Raw genomic sequence first — 6,075 nt, 5'->3', positions numbered from 1 at the left:
CCATGTTTCCAGCCCCTTAGCTTCTCCATCCTTTCAAGAATGGTTATTAACACTTTAACTACCTTCCCCCTTAGTAATTGACATAAGCTTTTTTATCTGATCCAAATCAAATATCAAGTCCTGTCTTAACTAATTTAAAAAATTAATAGATTAGTGAAAGAATAAGGTTATCAATTTAATTAGTTAATCTATAGGGTACAAAATTTTGCATTTGTGGAAAAATGGGCTACGTTGTGGAAAAATAGGTTGTGACAATTTTAGTTTACGTGAATGGATGATTGGAGGTTAATTCTTGCATAGGAAATAATACATTTATTACTTTTTCATGACAAAATGCATGGAGAGACTCAATTTTTGCATGTTCATTGTGTTTATTGTATAGGGGAGAGGACCCAATACTTGAGCACATTCCAATGGTTGTGATGGAAGTTGTTAACTTAACACCCACACTTTTTGATTTAATATCCAACATTTTAAACAATATTGTACCAATAATTGTGACTTTTAAGTTGTTTTTGCTAATGATGACTACCCATAATTGAATGAAAAGTGTCCCTTTTTCCAAAAAAACCAATAGTGTGATGCCACATTAGCTGCACAAGTATGGGGTTCTCCAATGCACTATGATTGGTCTCACTTTCTTTTTTGGGCTATTTTGGACAACTTGACAAAAAACATGCTGATTTGGCACCATATTTTTTGATGTGGCTCTGAAACCTTAGTTATAAGTAGGGGACTTGCCAAGTAAGCTACTATAAAAAATGGGAGTGATTTGAAATTTCCACATAGGCTTTTGAGAAGCGTGAAATTAGGTTGTTCAACTATTGGGTCATCTCCTATAGCCTTTGAGACATATTTCATTTATCTATATGGATATATTATCAAGAGGGGTTTTTTCTAGTCTTGGATTAGTTTTGTGGTGTTTTGATATTAGTTTTGTGTTCGGTATTAGTTGGCAAACCATCTTGAGCAATTTGACTTAAGTTATCAATAGTTGCATGCCTAGTTTTTATGGGTTTCTTCTTGCATATGTTTTCATTAGTTTTACATGATATTTGGAGGCATTGAGGTTGTTATGGGAAGTTGTACATCAAATTGTAGTTCCACATCAACTATACTCATTGTCTAGGGGAGTTTTGATGTGATCAAGTGCACCTCTTTTGAGTTTTGATCCCTATATATTATATTTGAACCTTATTACTAAGGGTTTGGACTTCTTTACTCTATTTGGCACCTTGCTAATTGTGATAGATTCTTTGTGGATGCAGATTATGTCAAAGTTCCTAGTTATTAATCTATAGAGATTGGTTCCTTCTCCATTATATTTTTGTGTTTAATGGTGTAGACTCATGATTATATTTTACATTTTGATTCTAAATTGAGATAACACTAGTGTTTTGTTCTTCAAATATTAGATACCAAAACCTTTTGTAGAGTTATTTTGTAGAGTCATTTTTGTAGGGATTGTCTAATTGAATTAGGAATTCATTGTATTATTTTTATGAATAATACTCTAAAGTTTTCCTTGCAAGTTTTAGAATAATTTTCGTGCATCACCTTTACTTTTGGATTTCAATTTGATATGCATTTTTTAATACACAACTCACAATTCAATTGTAAATAGAATAGTAAATCTCTCGAATTTTTTTTAAAGTTAAAATAAAAAATATGTAATACTAAATCTATACTTTTATCTAATTTTCTCTCTATTAGATCTAATCTACATCCCCATATATATACTTCCAGCTAGTACATATCCACATTGTCCATTCCACTAGTGATATGTCTATAAAATTTAAACTTAGAAATAAATATCATTTAATGAACTCATACAATTGTATTGTTTATCTAATGGTGTTGTCATGAAGTAAACAAAATAAATAAATAAATCATATATCAATTACAGGTTCAATTCTACTTCATTTCTTTTTAATAAATTTTAAACAAAATTTCATTTACTTTTAAAATTTGACTCCTAGATAAACATCTTGAAATTATTCTTGATTTGAAAATGTTAAATTTAAAGAATCATTTGTATTATTCCCTAATTTATTGTTAACTAAATACAATTTTGTATATATTTAATTAAAACACTTTATTAACCAAAAGACCATACAAAAAATTATTAAAGAAAATAGAAAGTACATTAAAAGTCCTATTGAATTACATATTCCCAAATTTCCAATCATTGTTTAGGAATTTTTTTCTTTCCTTATTAGGGTTTCGATCTTCCTCTTTCCAGGTTTTTTTAAATCATTTTTTCTTGAAATTGAAATTCAAGTACCATCTCAAAATCTGCGAATTCTACGCGCTGACTGAACAGTAACATACTAGAAACGAGTAAACACGATTGGTACGCTTTGATTTGTGGCCCCACGCGCCCATTGTAGCCTTCACACACCCTCCATAAATTCATCCCCTTCCATCCCTGCTAAATCACAGCTGTATGTTATCCCCTTTCATCCCTGCTAAACCAAAGCTGTATGTTATGAGTTTCTGAATATTCTTCAGAAATTCTTCCCCTTTCATCTCTGCTAAACCACAGCTGTATGTTATGAGTTTCTGAATATTCTTCATTTACTAATCCTTTAGTGAAAGATTGCTGCAATTCCTACCATGAAATTCCCAACCGTCTTAAAACACTCCACCCTTTCCCCTCTACAGGTTTGCAGATCGAATCCCACCCACGGCAGCCATATAGCAGCAGCCCCAAAGAATCTCATGTCCCCAAAATCAGCATTCAACAATCATGACATTAATATAACCTGCTCTTTAGGCAGCCCACCACTAATCAGAAGCCCAATACAGAAGATCTTCAATCAAGTTCAGAGAGCCTTTCATAATAGCTTATCTACAGCTCTCATTGACTCTAGTACGGGAAAATCCACAACCTCACAAATAGCCAGTCCTACCACTAAATGGGATTACTATTCACGGAATCATGATGTTGATTGGATGAGAAAGCTCTGTAGATCTGACCCATCTCCAAAGCAGTGTGTGGCTGAAAAATGGAGAGAATACCATGGCGCTAACAACTGGAGAGGCCTGCTTGATCCTCTTGATGAAAACCTAAGAAGAGAAATTGTTAAATATGGAGAGTTTGCTCAAGCCACTTATGATGCTTTTGTCTTTGATCCAAAATCCACCTCTTATGCTTGCTGTGTCACTAATGATCTTGATTCATTTTTTGATACAGTGGGGCTGAAAAAAACCGGCTACAAGGTCACCAAATATCTTTATGCAACACCCTCTATTCGAATACCTGAATGGCTTGCAGGAATACTACCACCACCATTGAAACACGCATCATCTAACTGGATGGGATTTGTCGCTGTGAGTGATGATCTCCTAGAAATTAAACGACTGGGAAGAAGAGATATTGTCATTGCATGGAGAGGCACCATTACTCATCATGAATGGGCTGAGAATCTTAAGACAGATCTAAAACCCCTAAATCTAAAGCCAACACAAGCTGATTCACACAGTTCTTCTGGTTTGACTCATCGAGGCATTGACCCAAAGGTTGCAAATGGATTTCTAAGCCTCTATACAAACTCTTCCATGGTTGATGATAATCATAATAGAAATACAAATATAATATCTAGCAGTGCATCCGAGCAAGTTATAAAAGAAGTCAAAAGATTGGTGGAGCTATACAAGGGTGAGCAATTGAGTATTTCTATTACAGGCCACAGTCTAGGAGCCTCCTTGGGACTCTTGAGTGCCTACCAAATTGGAGAAACCCTATTAGCATCTAATAACTTAGGTGCTGAACATAATATACCTGTGACCGTATTTTCTTTTGGAGGGCCCAAAGTTGGAAACATTCATTTTAAGGAAAGAATGGAGGAGATAGGTGTGAAAACGTTGAGAATAGTGAATACCCATGATCTGATACCTAAACTTCCTGGCATGTTCTTGAATGAATGGTTGCATAGAAAGCTTTTTAATGGAGGAAACGGGGAGATATACAGTCATGTGGGTCACGAATTGAGGATAAATCACTTGAATTCTCCTTATCTTAAGGAGAATGTCGATGTGAGTTGCAGCCACAATTTGGAGGCTCATTTGCATTTGGTTGATGGTTTTAGGAGCTCGGCTGTCCCATTTCGTTCTAATGCAAGAAGGGATTATTCTCTTGTTAATAAGACCTGCGATTTTCTTAGAGATGAACTTATGGTGCCTCCAAATTGGCTGCTTTCGCCAGAAAACTTCACTTCTACTCTCAGTTCCAAATCCAGCTATATGAATAGTGTATCTGTTAATTGAAGTCTTATCTCTTAATCGAAATAATTGTTAAGAATGGAGGTTAAAGGAAAAGATTTGCAAGGATTGCTGTAAAAGTTGGGGTACAGTTGACCAATTTTTAAAACATGGAAAATATTACAGATTTTTTTAAAGAATTTCAACATTTGATTTTGATGATAAAATTTGAAAAAAAATCGCTAGATTTAGTGAATCTTGAAAAAAAATTGACTTTATTTTATCTTGATTTTTGTTTTTTTGTTTTGATACCAAATAAATCTATGGTCTCATGCTTAAAGAACGTGGATTCCTAAAGTGGCGGGGCATCTCCTATCAAAAGATATTAAACAGGCGGCAGGCCATCCAGTCTTCATCTAGATGATTGCTTTTATGAAGAAAAGGCGAAAAAGACGACCGGCGTGCATTTAATTCATGGGTTTCATTGGTCCAAATTGACTCTCAATTTTGTTGTGCCATTTAAACTGTCTGGCTACCTTTCAACGAGTTCTATGATTCCTCGAACAGGAGAATAATATTTCTATTGACAATTTTAAAGTTTTAATTAATGAGAAAAGAGTTCATAGAGTTGGAAGAAGTGTCTTCTTAGATTCTGATTAGTGCATCTAATTTTGGCAAAAATTATTCATTTCAGAGCCACTTAAAACATTAGTGTTGTATAATTGTCCATTAAATGAGACAGCACATTTTGAATAATTTATCTAATTAGTATTTAAAATAAATAAATAAAATATTATGATATGAGTTATTTTGTCCTTTCCTCATATTTTGTCATTTTCATACAATTATAGAGATATTGTGTGAGGTTTCAATATATTGTCAAATAATTTTATTTCTAGCGAAATAATGAATTTTTTTTGTGGAGATCAAATTATTGTATCAATTTTATTTGTTTAGTTACAAGATGCATTTTCTTCAAGTTTAATAAATCTTGATGGTTATATTTCTCATTAAATTATAAGAAGAATAATACCATTTAATCTTATTTGGCTAACTTATCTTAGCCATTTCACATCACTATGGGATATTCAATAAGTTTCAATGTGCTATGAAATATTTTCTTTGAATATAATTTAACTATTATTTTATTTAGTCATAGATTTATTGACTCAATATTTGGCTGATTTTAGTACTACATATCATTAATTCTTTCTAGGTTCTTAAAGAAGAAAAAACCATTATTTCTCCTCACATTTTGCAAATAATAATATAAGTTAAACTATTCTCTTTAGTCACTATCTTGTCAAATTTAAAACACCATATAGATGTTATATAAAGTTTTGAGTATAATCTCATCAATTGTGAATAATGACTTTTATTTAATAGTTTAATGTAACCATATTAATTCAAAATATAGTGTAGAAGGTACAATTGAGTTGTAACATAGTATTAGTCTATAAAGTGTACATTACTTTTTTGTTTATTTCAATATTTGGTCATAACCAAAGGAATGTGATGTCATATATTAGTATGGTGATGTGTACATCACTTATAACTAAGCAAACTTGACTCTTGTTTTTTTCACCATACTTTTAAGTAATACATGTACATAGGAATATCAATCTCCTAGATAATAACATATTGGAGTACTATTGCCCCTCTAATTCAAGCCTATTTTTAAATATGTTTGTGTTGTATTCCCAGTAGTTGTCCCTCAATCTCAGTATTTTAAATTAACCATTCAAAATAGGTTTAGTTTACAAACTACCATCACTACTTTCTATAAGAACAATTTATCAATTTGCTTAATCATTCATAACACATCTAGAATATGCTTACTATTTAAATTTATTGTTTTAAATTTTTTTTTAT

At 32.2% G+C, this 6,075-nt stretch overlaps 1 pseudogene; it reads left to right on the top strand.

Annotated features, from left to right (window-relative positions):
• Positions 1-2,616: 2,616 nt before the first annotated feature.
• On the top strand, positions 2,617-4,269 carry LOC149540532 (phospholipase A1-Igamma1, chloroplastic pseudogene; annotated as a pseudogene).
• The last annotated feature ends 1,806 nt before the right edge of the window (positions 4,270-6,075 follow it).

This window comes from Cupressus sempervirens, chromosome 9 (genome assembly GCF_028749045.1).
Source record: "Cupressus sempervirens isolate cs-2001-9-10 chromosome 9, ASM2874904v1, whole genome shotgun sequence".
Classification (NCBI taxonomy): Eukaryota; Viridiplantae; Streptophyta; class Pinopsida; order Cupressales; family Cupressaceae; genus Cupressus; species Cupressus sempervirens.
The sequence above is the reverse complement of the archived record's forward strand: the minus strand, read 5'-3'. Positions and strand labels throughout refer to the sequence as shown.